Source organism: Taudactylus pleione, unplaced genomic scaffold, assembly GCF_031769625.1.
Source record: "Taudactylus pleione unplaced genomic scaffold, aTauple2 ptg000275l, whole genome shotgun sequence".
NCBI lineage: Eukaryota > Metazoa > Chordata > Amphibia > Anura > Myobatrachidae > Taudactylus > Taudactylus pleione.
Window position 1 is genome coordinate 4,552,501 of NW_028284677.1, and position 18,655 is coordinate 4,571,155.

Genomic DNA, 18,655 nt, shown 5'->3' on the forward strand with positions numbered 1-18,655 from the left:
TGGTGGTCTAAGAAAAAAGGGACATTCAGGTAGTCATCCTGAATATTTCCAACGACACCACAAAATTCCCTGGCTCCATTGAATGATGGAATGCAGGGTCCCCCTCCTGAACCCAGGAACCCTTAAGAATTTGTTAAAGGATTCGAGGTTGAGGATGCCCAGGTAAGACCCATTGGGTTTCTGTACCAGAAAGAGGATGGAGTAATACCTCGTTCCCCTTTGGGGCAATGGAATAGGTACTATAACTCCTGCCTGGAACATAGAGTGTAACACCCTCAAAAATTACAGGGCCTTGTCTTGAATTGACAGAAGACCTGTAACGAAAAACCGTCTGGGAGGCGGTTACCGGGAGGAGAGGACATACCTTCAAGAAAATACTTCTCTTACCCCAGTGGCCGTGGAGGTCAGACACCAGCACTGGGCGAACTAGAGAAGCCGGCCTCCAACTTTGGGGTCCCCTGAGAGGAGGCCCGTCCCGTGAGGCTGAAGGCTTATAGTCCAACTTGGGAGTAGGATGTCTTGTACTCCAAGCCTGTTCTTATGGTTGAGCAGATTTCCTGGCTACTGGCTGTCTTGGAAAGCTATATTTTAGACTTACCCTGGCCTCACAGGTCCGAAAAGACGAAGCCCCAGACCCCAATGGGACTGTAGCCGATGGCAGACACGCAGACATAGCTGCTGCCTGCGAGGCCACAATTGTGTCCAGATGAGGGCCAAACAGGACCTATCCCGTAAAAGGCAAAGCATTCCAAATGGAATCTGCGTCCGCTTTCCAAGAGCACAACCACAGGGAGCGGCGAGCCGCTACTGCTGCCGAGCCGCTACTGCTGCAGAGGAGATTCTGGAAAGGAGCAGGCTATATGTAAGACTGTCTCATTATGAACGTGGCTAAGTCTCTGAGAATTTGCCACTATCCACCTGCTCTGCTGGAGAGAGATCCAGTAACCTACCCAGCGTTCCATGGCTCTGGCCCCCCAGCACACGGCCATAGCCGGCCTGGAAGCCACTCCAGCAAGGGAATAATTTGGATTTTAGATATATTTGCACCTTGCAATGTGTAACCTCCTTCAAGGAGGACCTGGAGGGCATGGGCAACGTAGCACTCCTCACTAGGCGTGTAACATGAGAATCTACCCATAAAGGTAACCCCCATTCGGAAAAATAATTATCCGCAAAGGGGTATGCAAAAGGTCAACCGTTTTTGAGGCTGGAACCGCTTACCCGGATTTTCCACACCTCCTCTAAATGATTCACTTGACCAGATAGAGGAATTACAGTGGCAACACCCTTATCCTTAAAGAAGGCATAATTGGATTTAGCCACGGGGGATATGTAATAACCAAAGCCGCACGGACTGCCCGTATAAGGCCAGGTATATAGACTTTAGACCCAGACTACGCCTCCTTTGCACTAAGGGGCTCGTGTCTGAAAAAGTCAATAATGTCACCGTCATCAGACGTCATGTCCTTACCCGTCCGAGACCCGAAAAGGCCGTTCAGAAGGCCGAAATGGTGACTCCCCCTGTAAAACGTCCATCAGGTGTTATACCATTTGGACAATAAATTCACCGACACAGGCTCCTGCGAGACCTGGGGGGGGCGAAAAACAGGATACACTGGGGTACCATCAACTGTCTAGGGACCCCTGCATGTGATGAGACCACCACTCGCTGCGATAACGCCTATGGGGAAACGCAGGGGGCGTTGCCCACAAGGACTGAGCCAGCTGAGGGCGGTCCCCTTTTTTGTGCAGACACAGTGACAGAAGTGGGGCGTGATATATAATACAACATGCCCTCCATAAACCCTCAGCGTCTACATATCCCTCCACTAACTGCACATGATAACAGTACATTATAGCTGGAAGAGGATATCCTCGTTCACTTTCAGACATGAGGAGTGTGAACGGAGTGTATGTGACCTCCCACACAGAAAAACCACGTTTACTGTGAGGTAATAAACTCCCTGCAACACCGCACCGCAAGGGCTGTAGCAGAAGAACAGGGATAGGAAAAAGGCTCACATTCAGAAATGAAAGTACAGGCAAACAGCGCTAGCATTTAAGTCACATACAATGCACAGATAACATCCTGCATTACAAGCACTGCGATCAACTACACAGACCAGAGCCTGGTAGGAAACAGTGCTGCATACACTGACCTTAATTGAAGGAGAGGTATGCGGGGCACCCGGACCACAATGGCACCTGTAACAGCTTCCAGCAGCGTTTGTCATTCCCAGCACATATAGTGAGAAAATGGCCACCAAGGAGCAGAGAGGAAGCGGGCCCGGGGGAGGAGCGCTGACACAGCCCGCTCAGAGCGCTGCGGAATGGCACTGTGCAGCGGGGGAGACGCCGGCTGTGAGACAGGGAAGGCGTTCTCCCCTGGCCTTCTATTAACCCCTGGGACGCCGCACTGTACCGCACATGCTGTGGCCCGCTGTCCCTGGTGGTCTAGTGGAAGGCGCAGGATCAGTACCTGGCCCCACGCGCAGCCGGTCCCCAGAGAGCCCCCTGCCTGGGGACCAAAAAGGACTGTGTTACCGGCGGGTGCCCACCGCGGGACCCCGCCGCTTACCTTGTCCCCCGTGCATCCAGCCACAGTCCCGGTAGCCGGGGTCACAGCTAGCTGTGACCCCAGCTACCAACCAGCATCCCCGGATCGGTACCGGCGTTCTGGTACCGGCGGGGTGTAGGAGTGACAGCATGGACGTCAATACTGACTGTCCTATGCTGGAGCACTCTAGTTGTACAGCCACAGCTGCGAAGAAATCTTCAGGGGCCTTGAAAAGACCCCCTTCTGTACGGTGCGACTGGTCCGGCCAGGCACCGCCGAAAAACTGAGTGGCCTAAGGCTCGGGGGCGGGGTATAGGAGAGGGACCCCAGTGCATCCTGGGAGGCTGAAAATTTTACTCTGTGGTGCCTGGATGTCTGCCGCCATCGCCTATAGCCAAGGTATCCTGTGGATACCCTATGGACCCTGCAGTAGAAATATTATATTATATTATATATTAATATATATATATATATATATATATATATATATATATATACATACACACACACACACACACACACACACACACACACACACACACACACATATATATATATATATATATATACATACACTCCCAAAAAATAACTGGACAGCACTCACAGAATCTTAGAAAGTGTTATATTCAATGATGCCACAGGGCGACGTTTCGAGGTGCAACCCTCTTTTGCAAGCTTCCAGCATAGCCACAAAGAGAGATCTGTCTTTGTGGCAATGCTGGAGGCTTGAAAAAGAGGGTTATATTGTACAAAGCACAGTAGTGTGTCTGAATTTAACTAAAATGGCCGATGGGGGAAACTCCCCCAGTCATTTGTGGAGACTGAAGCCATCAGCCTCCACTGAGGGCTTTGCATCCAGCCCCTTGGCAGGCCGCTTGATGTCACACCAGCCTGGCAGCTGCATATGTATATATATATATCCAACATATATTATATATATATATAATATATATATATTAAGTATAACACACACACAGCTGCCAGGCTGGTGTGACATCAAGCGGCCTGCCGAGGGGCTGGTGGCGGAGCAGTCAGTGGTGGCTGATGGCTTTGGTCTCCACAAATGATTGGGGGAGTTTCCCCCATCGGCCATTTTAGTTAAATTCAGACACACTAATGTGCTATGTACAATATAACCCTCTTTTTCAAGCCTCCAGCATTGCCACAAAGACAGATCTGTCTTTGTGGCTATGCTGGAAGCTTGAAAAAGAGGGTTGCACCACGAAACGTCACCCTGTTGCATCATTGAATATAGCACTTTCTAAGATTCTGTGAGTGCTGTCCAGTTATTTTTTGGGAATAATATATATATATATATATATATATATATATATATATATATAGTTTTATATATATATATTTATATAGTTTTATATATATATATATATATATATATATATATATATAAAACATCTATTCCTCAACACAGCTTCTACTGTGGCTGCTTTGTGTGTGTGTCTGTAAACACCAGGATTGAAAATTATATTATATATATATATATATATATATATATTTTGAAACAAAAAATTTCAGATTTTTAATACACATTTTAAAAACACAAAGCAAAAGTATTTTTGGAAATTTATTTTTTTTAAAATTCCATAGACAAAATCAATCATGTACCTACGGTTTTTGTTAACATACAAGGGGAATAATATATATTTACCCAGCCCCAAAGCCACCTCTACCTCGTGCAAAAGGCATTTGAACCGTAAAAAATGCCCACACAAACTTATAAATCATTCTAGACGCTTCAATATTGCGTGAGGAAACTTCCTTTCAAAATCCTTTAGCATTCTTAAAGCTGCGCTGTTTATATAGTTCCCCCATATGCAGTGCCCACAGTAGTAGTCTGCCTATGCATTGCCCCCAGTAGTAGTCCTCAGTAGTGGTCCCCACTATGCAGTGCCCACAGTAGGAGTCCCTCCTATGCATTGCCTCCTGTAGTAGTCCCCACAGTAGTGCCCCCGTTTAGGTCTGGAGGCACTGCATAAGGCACTGCAGTGGCGTCAGAAGGGGGGTGCGGCCCGCATCGGGTGTCACCCTTCAAGGGGGTGACACCAAAAACAGCAGCATACAGACCCGCGGGCCGCACCTGCTGCCAGCACACCCCCTTCCTCTCCACCGAGGTCCTGCACTCCGCCGCCGGGAGTGACTTAGTTCTCTCTCCGCGGCCGGCGTCCAGAGCCACACACAGGCACAGAGCATTTCTATGTGCCTGTGTGTGGCTCTGGACGCCGGCCGCGGTGACGTCATCACTCGCGCGGCATGAGGAAGAAGGAGGTGCGCGCCCGGAACCCTCCTGGTGGAAGCCAGCCTGGAGTGGACATCCTGAAGATAGGTAAGTAGTATTGCACAGGGGAGGGGGCACAGCATAAGGGGTGTTCTGGGGGCACTACTGGGGGTACTGTATAGGGGGCACAGTATAAGGGCATTATAGAAGGCACAGCATATGGGGCACTACTGTCTGGGGGCACTGCATAAGGGGAGCTCCTGCGGGGTACTGTATAAGGGCACTACTGGGGTACTGTATAAGGGCACTATAGGGGGCACTGTATAAGGGCACTATAGGGGGCACTGTATAAGGGCACTATAGGGGGCACTGTATAAGGGGTGCTACTGGGGATACTGTGTAAGGGCACTACTGGGGATACTGTATAAGGGCACTATAGGGGGCACTGTATAAGGGGTGCTACTGGGGGTACTGTATAAGGGCACTACTGGGGTACTGTATAAGGGCACTCTAGGGGGCACTGCATAAGGGGAGCTACTGGGGGCACAGCATCAGGGGCTCTAATACAAGAAGCATTGCATAATGGGCTTTAATATAGGAGGCATTGCATAATGGGTTCTAATACAGGAAGCACTGCATATTGGGCACAACTACAGGGGGCATTGCATAAAGGGGTATTACTAAAGGGGAAACTGCATAATGGACACTATTACTGGGGGCATTGAATAAGGGGCACTACTACTGTGGGCATTGTGTATGTGTCAATAACGTGGTCATTGTGTGAAATGGGTACTACTGTGTGTCAGAACATAAATAAGGGACACTACTTTATGGTATAATGTGAATCTCTAGCACTATGTGCGGTGTAATGTGGATAAGATTGTGCTACTGTGTGGCGTAATTTGAATTAGGGATAGTATTGTATGGCCATGTCCCTTTCTTTCAAGATTACGCCCCTTTTTTGCGCTACACGCCTTAGGCGCACGCTGTCCTTTTATTGATAAATCGCCGGGGGAGGGGGGGGGTCTTTCCACCACATCTCTAGGACCACTTTAAGCATTGCTACCCAGAATATCGGGCGTGGCATCGACGCGCCTGCCGGGTGCGCCTGGCATTCCATGAGGAGCACAGTGTGACTGCTGGACTGGTAAGGGGGAAGAGTTCGTGGAGCTGCGCTCCATGGTCCCGATTTTTTTTTTGTGGGGGGGAGGGGGGGTGTCACCGTGCATTACAGTACTGGGTGACACCAACCCTAGTGACGCCTCTGAGGCACTGCATAAGGGGCCAGCCTTTAGGCACTGCATAATGGGGCCACTGCATAATGGGGCCACTCTGGGGACACTGCATAATGGGGCCACTGCATAATGGGGCCACACTGGGGACACTGCATAATGGGGCCACTCTGGGGACACTGCATAATGGGGCCACTCTGGGGACACTGCATAATGGGGCCACTCTGGGGACACTGCATAGGGGCAAAACAAAACTACAGAAGGCAATGCAAAAAAGGGAAAACTACTGGGGGCACTGTATAAAGGACACAAATACAGGGGGTGCTGCATATGGGGATACCTACAGTGGACACAGCATAATGGGCACTTCTAAGGTCAGGGTTTAAAACATTTTATTATTGCGAAGGCCCCACCTGGCTACTTCTTGATACCACATGGCTGGCAAAATTTTCTGGGGAGAACACTGCTAATGAAGCGCTAGGATCAACCGTCTGACCATATGTGGCGTTTCCCATGAGGCTGTTTCTGCCTGCTGACACGCCCTGCCCTATTTTGAAAGGGCAGAAAGCACATTCCCATCCAGTGTGGCACCCCGCTTCTTCATACACAATGTCATACCCACCATACAGCACTAGGATCAGCCATTTGACCTTATAAACAGTGCTACATTAGAATACAATAATAGGAAAAACCATTTCCTGTGCAGCATAATACAGAACTATGATCAGCCCTATTACACCACTGAATATATCTATCTAGCTGACTAACACATCACACATGTGGCTCCCAGCAAAACAGACAGACAAGATAACCTAAAACAAAATAAAAATACACTTTTGGATTCACATTGCAAAAAGAAACAAACAAAATAAAGCAGGATGAACAGAACCTTAAACATGCTAGACACACAAGTAAATCATATAACATTAGACCAGCAATTAAAATCAGAAACAATCCACTCACCTGTACCTAGAAACCGCTGTTTCTTCCTCTTCTCTTAGTCAGGAGGAGGAGGATGGTAATCCTCATCTTCATCTGATGCCGGAGAGCTGGATTGCTGCTGAGTTGACATAGCCATCTCCTACTGCAGAGACTGACGCACCTCGAATTCGCTTAAATACTGGCGAAGAGAGTGCCAAATTCTCCCTGTGGAGAGAAATTATACAATTCCCGCCTTCGCCAAACGTTGTTGATTTCGCATTCGACATAGGCGAATTTATGGGAAATTGAATTAGGCGAATTAAAAAAATAAAATTCGCATTTTTAGGAGGCGAACATGGCGAGTACAATAATTTGTCGAAGCGTACTTGCAATTCGCACCTAATTGAATGCCCCTCAGAAAGAGGCAGACTATAACGTAAGAACAGAGATCAATGCAAAGGTTATTAAACACTTAAAGTACAATGTAAATGCAATTATGCTTTCAGAACCTGTAGCATATACATACAAAAATGAGGCAGCAAAGAGGACTAATAGCAACAGACCAGCCTCAAGAAATCAGGTAATAACAAGAAAAATAAAGTAGACAGAGAAGAATTTCACGTAATTTGATCACAGTTCTCACGGGATCTAGAGGAACAATCCGCAGGCAGAGCAGCTTCCATTAGATAACTTTCAGCTTCCACCACTGTTGAAAAAAATCTTTAAAAGAGTTTCCTTCAAAAAGGCGTAACCGAGCGGGGAACAATAAAGCAAACTTTTTATTTTCCTTGACGAGGTGGGAACATAGCGGGGAAAATTCTTTCCTGGCACGGGTGACCTCTGAGGAGTATTTCTGGAAAATAAAAATCTGAGATCCCTCCCAGCGTAAATCTATTCCTCCTGGATGCGGACCAAATCAGTTCTTTGTGAACAAAACTGAGACATTTGAATATAACATGTGGTCTGCTGTCAGGAGACGCGCGTGCTGGGCCAAACCTATGCGCACGCTCAATAAGCAGGCCAGAGCAGGCATCCTGAATATGTAAAAATTCCAAAAGAGATGTCTGCTGAAAAGTAAATAGGGCAGGCCCTTTGAGTGGTTCAGGAAGTCCTATGATGCGGAGATTACATCTCCTCGATCTGTTCTCCAAGTAATCTACTTTTATCAGCTGGTAATGAGATTTCTGCAACTGCTCATAATTAGTTTCAAGTTCAGAAACATCCTGAAAAGTTTCTCCCATGCGTTGTTCAGTATTAACAACGCTCTTAGATAGTTGCTTAAGCTGGGATTTCATGTCTGAGACAGCCTGCTGCAGATTAGCAGAGTGAGCCTTCATAATGGGTCCCATAGCATCCTGTAATGCTCTCACCACATCAGCATAAGTACACTGTCAGCAGAGCATCCAAGCATGTTAGAGTGAGTAGCTAGTGTTTAAAAGTCAGAGGGGACACTGTGAGGATCAGAAACTCCCACCTGTTTAGCAGATGTGGTGGCCATCTTGGATTCCTGGGTCCATTTTTCTGACCTAGATCTCCATATGCAAATGCAGGGGGGGTTTCCATCTACCTGGAAACCCCCCTCCCCAGCACACACCATGACCACAATAGAAATAGTAATATAATACGACGTTACTAGTGCTGCATGTTCTTAGTATCACAAATGAAATGATTAGCGCCACCTGTGGAATTTTTCAAATGTGTCAGCTAGTAATAAATATACCTGTGCACCAACTAGGACATGTGGAAAACATGCACTGTTAGGGGTGCACTGCTATAGACCATCAATACTGTATAATAATAATAATAATAATACACTATCCAGTACATAAGGAGACCAACATGTACATAAATATGTCCAGGGCAGTGCTAGGTTCTTCTGCCGCTCCCCCAGACTCCCGGACTTGCTCCAAAGCTCTGGAATGATGCCCACATCTGAAGAAAAACATTCTGCTCAGACAGGATGGACCTACTGCCGCATCTAATGGCTTACTGTGATCGCTGGTCCTGTATATGCTGGAATTATGCAACACAATATACTTTGTATGTAACATATTAAAGCCGGATAAGTGCTAATTCTGCACTCTTCATGGACTGTCCACACTCGCTCTAAAATCAAGCATTTGGAAGCCCCCCCTCTAAAAATCCTGTGTTTGCCACTGATCTCTGTGGTTTAGCAGCAATAGAAGTGGATAAAAACTTGTCCATCAAGTGCACCTGGTGTTCCTGTGCAAGTAGACACCCAAATTGTTGGTGTAGGCAGCAGGATGCCGATGCTGTAACTCCCTGAAGCTGGGGCTGTAGGAGAGCTAATGTAACCAGCTTCTCCTCACACAAGAGCTGGAACAGGAAGTGATTTCTTTATTTATTTAACAAAAAAGGTCGCGGACTAACAAATGAAAATTAATTTCAAAAGTATATTGAAACAGCATTTTAACATTGTAATGGCTGACATGGAGGATTGAAAAGGAAATAAAATTATTTGCCAACACTGCGATTACAACCTTGAGTGAGCCACTATCTCAAAGGAAAAAAGCATGTACACTAAATCTAGCATTACAAACACATTTCTGCATGAGAGTATGCAAATATTGTTGAAATATGGAGTGCTCCATAAATGTAGCATTCTCCTTTACCTATACACAATATACAAAATGGCATGAAACCAGGTTCTTGCTAGAATAGCCGGAGCTGCATGCATGCAAGTTCATGGCTGGAATCTCTGGGCACATTAGCAGGCAATGGCGGCAAACTTTAGCAGCCAATACTGGTGGGCAAGCCACCTGAACCAAAGCAACCTCACAGAGTAAGGACGGCCAGCCGTGGAGAGACCAGATAAGTAACATGGCACAAGGGAACCTTGGCATCACTTTTCCCCCTGCCATTGAATCTGTGTAAGTGCTGCTTGTGCCAGTCACCAGGACCCCACAAAAAAACACTGCCTGACCTATCTATACCAAAGACAGGAAAAGACACAGAGAAAGAGGAGTTGCATTATATACTCTCTAAAGGCATTTAGCATGTCACTATGTAAAAAAAGTTGAAAGAGGAGTGTACTACTTCGCAGACTTCTGTTCTTTAGGGAGGCTTCATGCCCTCTCTCAAGATGGCTGCTGTGATCACTACTGTGCATGTACAGGGGCCATCTTGTCTGTACATGGTGGGAGATAGAAGTCTCCTACTTAGCTCCAAGTTAATACCATAGCACCAAGTTAATACCTGCATATAAAGCTTTCCAAGCATCCCTGCACCCCTACCCATTTAGATGATATACTCACTAGCTGGTGAGCTGTATAGAACCTTGCTCCGCTCCATTGCCAGTGTGCAGTTAGTATGGCTGTACCTACTATACTTCAATAAACCAACACCACTGGTTAAGTACCTGAGCTGTTCATAGTTCGAGTAATCCACTGGTGTGTGTCTACATAACACGTCAGTCTCTCACTCTCTCTCTCTGTGTCTCTCTCATTGCTATTACAAAGATCATAAATTGAGCAATAAGCTTCTTTTTTGGCATCCTACAATACAGCCTCATGATCTTGTTCAGGGACGAAATACAGAATTATGGTATAACATACCTTTGATAATTATTTTTCTTCGAGGTCCATAGGGTCCACAGGATCTACCTTGGGGTATGTAGTTGGATCGCATCCAATGCACCAAACAGCAAAAGCTTTGGAGCTCCCATCATGCACTGGTCCTCCTCCCTATATACCCCGCCCCCAGCCGCAGGCATTCAGTTTGTAACCAAGCCTAACGGCAAGAGGCGAAGAGTGGAAAAAGAAGTACAACTTTCACAAGAAACACTCAACATACGAAGAGGGAATCTGTGAAAAAAGGCTAAAGAACAGATCCCAACTGAGGCCAGGTGCGTATACCATAATTCTGTATTTCTTCTTTGGGTTCCATAGTGTCCACAGGATCTACCTTGGGGACGTCCTAAAGCATTTCCCTTAAGGGTGAGGATGCTTCTGCGTAGAGAGGAGAATCTGCCACCCCACTGAAGCATCCTGGGAGGCAAACGTATCAATAGCATAAAACTTGAAAACGTATTAACGGAAGACAAAGTGGCTGCCTTTTGCACAGCTGTACAGCCGAGGCACCATGTCTTACCGCCCACAATGGTCCAACAGAGCGAGTGGAATGTGCTGTCACCTTGTTAGAAACAGGTAGCTCAGCCTGTGTATAGACCTGAGAAATCGTTATATGAAGCCAGCGAGCCAAAGTTTGTTTGTCTGCTGGCCAACCTCGTTTGTGAAATCCATATAACACAAAGAGAGAATCTGATTTCCTGATGGAGCTGGTCCAATCCACATCCAGGAAAGCTTCACCTATAGATAAGTATGAAGACTTAAAGGTATGGACTACAATTTCCTCATTTATATGAAAATGGGAAACAACCTTTGGGAGGTAGCCCGCCCTGGAATGGAGGACAGCTATTTTGATGAAAATGACATGATAATGCTGCCAAGTCAGAAACTCTGCGAGCTGAAGAAATGGCGAGGAGAAAGTGTCTTTGCTGTAAGCCATCTCAAGCCCACCTTTTCCAAGGGTTCAAAGGGATGTGCCTTCAGTGCCCTGAGAACCAAAGATAAATCCCACGGTGCCACCGGTGGGAGAAATGGAGGATGCAGCCGAAGAACACCCTGTAAGAATGTTCTAACATCCGGCAGTGGGGCAATCTTGCGGTGGTACGAGAGGAGGTGCCAAGCACTCACAGTAAAATTGCTAGATGTTCTAGTAAATGAGGCAGCAGGACGTCTAGAAGGAAATCCCCTTCCTTCTAAGATATATATGGGTAAGGGTGAGATAAGCCAAGACTTAAATCAACAAATGAAGACTGCGCATGTGTTTAGGTGTGTAACTAAGCTTCTATATATACATATGTAAATATCAAGCTGACACAAAAGAGATGTATTTAACTCCTTTAATAGAGTCACAGTGCTCTTAGGAGTAAAGTGGTGAGTAATACCGCAGTACAAATGGTTCTAATAGGTAAAAACAAATAATATTGAAACGTAAAAAATGGATGGAGGGGCAGGGGGGGGGGCAACCAGGTATGGATGTGGGTATGGAGAGGATGATGAAGGGGGATGGAGAATAATAGCCTAGGGGGTAGTCGTCCCTTGACCCCCCCAAATGTGGTAGTGTATAGAAAGTCTTTTGTTAGAAGTCCCAGCGAGGCCTCACTTACTTTGCTCTTCTTTCTTCTTGTCGTGAGTTGATCCGGACCCTATTCCGATGAACACTGTCCATGTTCACACTGGCTTGGCCCCCGCAGTCACGCCGGGACACGTGTCACTTCCGGTGTCGGGGTATCGCGAGATACCGTGGGCCGTCGTGGTGGGAGTCCCGGTCACTTCTCCAACTCACCCAATGGTGAGAAGACTTAGAGGTGGATGGATTAGCAGTGTGGGGAGAATTGAGGGTTTTCCCTGGGTGGATTAATGGAAGTCTGAGAGATGTACTCTGAATGCGTCGTGGCCGTCAGGCCTTCTTATGGGAGTGATGCGGCGCCATCTTGGAGAGCAATATATACATGAGTATTGGATGACATCATAGGTGCCCTGGCTTTCAATCTCCATCGTGATGTGGGCGGGGCATGGGTGTCATAAGGTGTGTGTAATAAGGCAGCTTGAATCTGTTCTGGCAGAGTGTAGATGGACAGCTGTAAAGAGTTGCAATTAACAATTAGGAAAATAACATATAGCTGTGTTGAAGGGGATCTTAATATGCTTGAATCTGTTCTAGCAGAGTGTAGATGGACAGCTACAAAGAGTTGCAATTCGGAAAATAACGTATGGCTGTGTTGAAGGGGGATCTTTATATATAGAAGTAGGCAATGCTATGGCTGATGATTTGAAAGGATAACTCAGACAAAGTAGGTGATCTCACATACGTGTGTGTGACGAGACAGTTATATATTTATAATGAGATGAATAGAACAAGGGATATCTGGAGTTACGAGTGGATAGATAGGTGGATAAAGTATAAGTAAAATCAGCAAAAGGGATGTGGCTGAACCATATAGATAATAATATAATGATAATAAGTAATCATAATAGATTTAAATTGGAAGGATGAGCATGTAATAAATGCACTTTTCCTTGAAGCAGTCCATGGGCCCTTGGCTTAGTATGGAAAATCAGGTAGAATGAAGTGCGCGATTAAGGTTATGGAAATTGATGGTAGGATTGAACATTCTGGGAACATGCTCTAACGAGTCCTTACAAGTATGTTGTGTTACCCGGTGATAACTGATCTAACTTCATTGTCGAGGTTGATGCCCTGATGTGCTAAAGTTTTGAGATCAATCATCCACCTTAATTCTTCTTTGTTTAATTTTCTACTATAATCTCCACCTCTCCAGTTCTTATCAACTTGCTGAATACCTATAAATTCCAATTTGCTGGGATTTTGGTTGTGGGAGTGTTTGAAGTGGTTTTAGAGGCTGTGTGTCTCTAATCCTTTACATATGTTTCTGATATGTTCAGACAGGCGTGTTTTTAATTTCCTAGTTGTTCCTCCCACATATTGGTGGCCAAAGGGACACATTATCAAATATATCACTCCTTCGCTATTACATGTTATATTGTCACGGATTGTGTATTCTTTATTGGTTTTGGTGGAAGTGAATGTCTTACGTGTTTTTGTAGTTATGTTCAGTGTACAGGCTTGGCAGGATCCGCAGTGGGAGCAGCCTGGTGTGTTTATTTGGCCTGTCAATGTTGTTTGTATTGCTCGTTTCCCTTTTATATGGTTGGGTACCAACATTTGTCTGAGGTTCGGTGCTTTTTTATAAATGACTTTTGGTTTCTCTGGGAGTATGTCGTTTAAAGCCTCATCTTCTAATAGGATGTGCCAATGTTTATTTAATATCTTGTTGAGTTGTCTATAGTTTGTGTTAAATTGTGTTATGAAAAATGTATTGGGGCCTTTGGTGTGTTTTGTTTTTTGTTTGCAGGCCAGTAAATTGTTTCTGTCTAGATTTTCTATTGTATGTAATGTGTTGGATAATGTCTTTTTTTATACCCTTTTTCTAATAATTGTTTCTCCATTTGCTTACTTTGTGTCTGACAGTCTGTAAGTTTACTGCAATTTCTACGTAATCTTTTGAATTTGCCGGTGGGGATGTTGCTTAACCAGTTGGGATGGTGTCCACTGTTAGATAGGATGTAGCTACAGTATTAACATCAACTTGTTTCTGGTAAGTTTTAGTGTGGATCTGGTTGTCTTCAATGAAAATGTTTATGTCTAGGAAGTCAACTTTTGTCCTTCTGTAGTTGCTTGTAAATGCAAGATTCCTGTCGTTCTGATTGAGGTATTGCAGAAATTGTAGTAGTTTTGTCTCATCTTCACACCATATATAGAGGACGTCATCAATGTACCTGCGCCATAGGACTAAATTTGCCCCAAACTCATGCTGACCAGATGGTTTGGTCCTCCCACCTACTCATGAATAAATTAGCATAGCTCAGGGCAAATTTAGTCCCCATAGTGGTGCCTCTGTCCTGTCTGTTTTAAGTGTCTTCGTACCAAAAATAATTATGGTCCAGGATAAATCATATGCCGTTGGTGATAAAGTGGGTTTATGACTGTCATGTTTTTGTCTTATTGTAAGTAGTGTTGTATGACTTCTAGTCCCTGTTGGTGTTCAATTACTGTATATAGTGATGTCATGTCGCTGGTGCATATCCAAAAATCTTCAGACCAAGAGATGTTTTTAAAGTGTCTGTAGGATGTCAGTGGTGTCCTGTATTTATGATTTTTGTGTCTGTATGTGGGGTTGTAGAAAGAAGTCAATGTATTGTGACAAATTTGAGGTGATGGAATTGATGTCTGATATGAGTGTGGATTTTTGGTAGATAGTATATTACCGGAATGACTGGGTGGGGGTTGTGAAGGAATTTGTATTCCTGTTGATTCAGGATGCCTTTGTTCAGACCCTCTTCTAATAAATTCTTTAGTAACTGTTGGTAATGGGTGGTGGGATTTTGTGGTAGCACAGCATATGTGGTGGTGTCTTCACGATTCTGGTACATTCATTTAGTCTTGTTTGTCAAGTATCACTACCTCCCTACCCCCTTTGTCAGCTGGTTTGACCACTAGCTTGGTGTTTTTGGTTAATTCTTTTAGGGCGGCAGTTTCTCCTATTGTTAGATTTAAATTTCTGGGTTTCAATTTGGTTTCTATAGATTCTATATCTTTCCCAACCAATTTCAAATGTTTCTATAAGTGGGCCTTTCATGTGTGCAGGGTAAAATGTTGATGGTCTGAAATCTGTGTGTATGTACTCCGTAGTGTCCGATAGAGGGTCGTTACGTATAATGGAGTTTTTAATGAAGTATATTGCTAGGGTTAATTTCCATGTGAATCGATGTAAGTCAAGATATGGCTCAATTTTGTTCAGGCCTTTATTAGGTGCAAATTTTAACCGTTTATTCAGTAGTGATATGTGGCTTGGTCCTATAGTGGCCTTACTTAGGTTGAAAATTCCTGTTCTTATTGTTTCAATGGGCTTTGTTTTTGATGTTTTGCCTGCATTTCCTCTACAACCTCTTCAAGAGCGTCTAATTTTCTTTTGTTTTGATTGTTGTGAGACATAGCGCAGGCCTATTGACCTGCGCTTATCTCTAAAAAAAAAGTCCCCCATGATGCGGTAGTGTTTTGTGTGTAGTTGTTAGGCGGTGTTTTCATAAGAGGCTCTGATGGAGTCTCTACTTGATACATGTCTTGTTCTTCTATGTGTAGTATTAAACCTCTCTCAATGGATTGTCTAGCTATATTTGCGTAGTCGCTGTCCTCATTGATGCTATAGGTTGAAAAGGTAGTGTTGAAAGATCTCTCCCTGTCTGTATCTGTATAGAGTTTCTCAACAGGAGTTGCCTCTATATTGTGTCTGTTGATATGACCACCGTGGAATTGGGTCATATATTGCTGGTAGGTAAGATTTAATTTTTTGTAGGTAGGGGTTATTTTCTTAATTGGACATGTTATCGTACTTCGGTAAGCTGTTTTTTGTTTAGGCAGGGTTTTTGTTTTTTTAATTTTTCGGTAGTGATCTTTTTGTTTAATTGCTTGTTTCTTTCCCACCTTATCTCTTACAATTTTGTAGTTTTGCTAAGTATAATTTAATCTTCTAATTTCTTTAGTCTATTTTGGGTCAGTTTTTCTAATTGATGAATTCTTAGTCTTCTTTTTATGTATCCAACTTATCGTATAAAGATTGTATCTCTGATCCAAGTTTGGTTAATTCTGATTGATGTGTGGAAATGATCAGGTCAATTAATCTGTATGAGCAATCTTTGAGTATATTTTCCCAGTGGTTTGTAAATCTCAGATCTCCTGTATGGTGTGATTTTTTTTATTTTAAAGACCTTTAGGTATGAGGTTGTTTTTTGGTGCACCATTGAAGGGTTTCTTTATCCCACCAGATTTTGGATTCTTTGATAATCAATTTTTCTAAATTGAGAAATGTGTCGCAGAACTTACTGCTATTTAATTGTAAATCAATTTTGTTCCCTAGTTCAGTTAATATTAGGTTGGCCCTAGTGGCTCTATCTGTGCGGATATCAAGTAACCCCATGCATTGGAGCACCTGGGCAAGGGGATTAGAATCTTGCGCTGGAACCAAACTGTCGAAGACGACACTTGGACTGTTAAGGTAGCAAGCGAAGACCTAAGTCTTATCCAGCCTGCAAAATAGCATGTACTCTTGATACCTTGAACATGTTAGGGTCATATTTTCTGTGGGCACACCAAAGAAAGAATGAATGCCAAATTCTGTGATAGATGCGAGCAGAAGCAGACTTCCTTGCTGTCAGCATCGTCTGAATCACAGAAGAGGGGAAAACCCCTTGCTTTTAAGATGGAAGACTCAAGAGCCATGCTGTCAAAGCCAGCCAGATAAATCCTGGTAAAGACTGGAACCCTGCATTAGCAATATCCTGTCTTAGAGGCAGTGGAAGTGAATGGTCTACAGATAGATGTGTCAGATCAGAGAACCAATGGCTCCTGGGCCAGGCAGGAGCTATTAGTATCATCCTGCAGTCTTCCTGCATGAACTTTCTGACAACTCTTGAGAGGAGGGAGATTGGAAGAAACAGTTATGCCAACCTGAAGTTCCATCTCACCGCCAGAGCATCCACGAAGGCGGCTGAGGGGTCCCTTGTTCTGGACTCGTACCTGGGGACCTTGTGGTTGTGGCGTGACACCATGAGGTCTACATCCGGTAATCCTCACTTGTTCACCAGGAGATGAAACACTTCTGGATGAAGAGCCCATTTTCTGGCATGTATGTCCTGGCGACTTAGGAAGTACACTTCCCAGTTGAGAATACCTGGAATGAATAATGCCGATTCTGCTAGAAGATGGCCTTCTGGCCACAGCAGAATCACTGCTGTCGCATTGTCGGACTGAACCTGGACAGGCCTGCCCTGCAGGAGGTCCTGTACCAGTATGAGGGCTTTGTGCACCGCTTGAAGCTCCAATATATTTATTGGTAGGTGACTTTTCCGGTCTGTCCAGCCTTCCTGAAAGGTGTGATGACCCGTCACTGCTCCCCATCCTCGCAGACTTGCGTCCGTGATGAGGAGTACCCATTACAGGATTCATAAGGGACGACCCTTGTTTAAATGAGTTGTCTCCACCAAGCGAGGGAGAGACGAACCTCTGGTGAGATGCAAATCATCTGAGACTTTATCCGATGATACGGACCATCCCACTAGGCCAGGATCCACAACTGTAGAGACCTGGAATGGAACTGGGCATAAGCCACCATGTCGAATGTGGCTACCATGGAGCCCAGCATCTGCATAGCCAATTGAACTGACACTGTTTGCTTGCAAAGTAGATTGTGCACACATGCCTGTAGTGCTACAATCTTGTCCTCTGGTAGAAGATTCCTCTGTCCCAGAGAGTCCAGCAACACACCCAAGTGCACCATTTGCTGAGTTGGTGAAAAATTACTTTTCTGATCATCCGTAGATGGACATTGTAACATCTCCTGAGATTGTACCAATATCAGAAGCTCGTCTAGATATGGCAGTATCCTGGCTCCCTGCCTGAGACAAGTCATCATAACTGCCATTATCTTGGTAAATACCCGAGGGGCTGTGGCCAGCGAAGGGCAGAGCTGGAAATTGAAAATGTTGCTGATCCACTGCTAACCTCAAAAAGCGTTGGTGGGATCTTGCAATAGGGACATGTAGATATGTATCTTGTATGTCCAACGAGACCATAAAGTCTCCAGGCTCCAACACCAACATAATTGATCGTAGTGTTTCCATACAGAAATTGGGCACCTTGATGAATGTGTTGAAAGATTTCAGATTGAAGATAGGGAGGTGTGACCCATTGGGTTTTTGAATCAAAAATAAATCTGAATAATAACCCTTTCCCTGTTCCCACAGGAACGGGGATTATGACTTCTGACTTCAGGAAGGCCCTAACAGACTCCTGGTAGGCTCTGACCGGGTCTGTAGGAAGGGCTGTGCCCACAAACCTTTGAGGGGGACGCCCTCAGGTACATGATGGCCTAATCCTGAGAGCCAGCTCTCGCACCCAGGCATCTGCGTTCCGAGTCTGTAAAAGTCGGCCTCCAACCCTGACATTCTCCAGGGGGAGGCCCGCCCCATCAGACCGTAGGCTTACCGTCTGGCTTAGACGCCAGGCGCTTGGCTGACCAAGATTTCTTGGGCTGCGGTTTCCTGTGGG

At 45.0% G+C, this 18,655-nt stretch overlaps 2 protein-coding genes across 6 annotated transcripts in view; both read right to left on the bottom strand.

The window, feature by feature from the left end:
- Positions 1-7,100, bottom strand: part of LOC148513639 (uncharacterized) — a 15,458-nt gene extending 8,358 nt beyond the window's left edge. The window contains exon 1 of the mRNA XM_088481619.1: positions 6,986-7,100. The gene's annotated coding sequence lies outside the window, so the exon portion shown is untranslated. The remainder of the gene's footprint in view (positions 1-6,985) is intronic.
- LOC148513638 (FERM domain-containing protein 6-like) overlaps positions 1-18,655 on the bottom strand; it is a 160,967-nt gene that overhangs the window by 62,943 nt on the left and 79,369 nt on the right. The window lies entirely within an intron of this gene.